The following is a 963-nucleotide window of genomic DNA, read 5'->3' on the forward strand; positions in this document are numbered from 1 at the left end:
TTCTCAAGTGAAGGAGATGATAAGTTAGATCATTTCCAAATACACACATACACACAAACACAGAATAAAAATAATTAAAAAAAAGACGAAGAAAAATTTTTGTTCTCATTTTCTGAAGTGAAAGAAATTGAGTGACAGAAAATAACATAGGCAATATTTCCAATGAAAGGTGCTTCAAAGGTGTCTATACCAGTACTTGTCTTGTCAAGTTCTAAATCAACACCTACCACGTTTGGATATCTAGGACATGTTATCACTGTTTGAGCATCTTGGCTCAGCCACATCCCAGATTCCACACGCGCACACACACACACACACACACACACACACACACACACACTTTCAAATCTATAAATCAAGGAGTCCTCAACTCCAAACTATTCTCAATCTTAAAATTTTTCATAGACGAGAAGATAAGCATATGATGGTTTATCCATTGGCATCTTCTCGGCTCTGTTCTTCAAAACAAGTAAACAATAATTATCATCTTCATAAAATTTAAATAAATTAAAAATAAACAAAATAAATCAGAATAACAAATTGTAACATCTCAAAATTAAAAGACCCTAACTAAATTTACAATTAAGAAAATTTTTGATATTGTTGATATTTGTACTAAAATAATTTAATTAAATTGAGTATTTAAATAGTCATTAATTAATTATGGGGTTTAAACAAGAATAAATTAAATGTTATGGGTCAACATGAAAAAGGAATAATATAAAATTTAATTTAGCTATAGTATATATATATATATATATATATATATATATATATATATATATATATATATATATATATATATTTGCTATGAAGAAATGGTTTGTGCTTTCATGAAAAAAATGAAATTTAACTAGTAGGTGGGCATTTTGGTAATTGCCCAGGTGATGGAGTTTGGTTGTTTTATAGGTCTCACCGATAAAAAAAAGGTCAACTATAAGTCACGAGCTTGTTATACAAGCT

The sequence above is a fragment of the Dioscorea cayenensis genome, chromosome 16, assembly GCF_009730915.1.
Source record: "Dioscorea cayenensis subsp. rotundata cultivar TDr96_F1 chromosome 16, TDr96_F1_v2_PseudoChromosome.rev07_lg8_w22 25.fasta, whole genome shotgun sequence".
Taxonomy (NCBI): domain Eukaryota; kingdom Viridiplantae; phylum Streptophyta; class Magnoliopsida; order Dioscoreales; family Dioscoreaceae; genus Dioscorea; species Dioscorea cayenensis.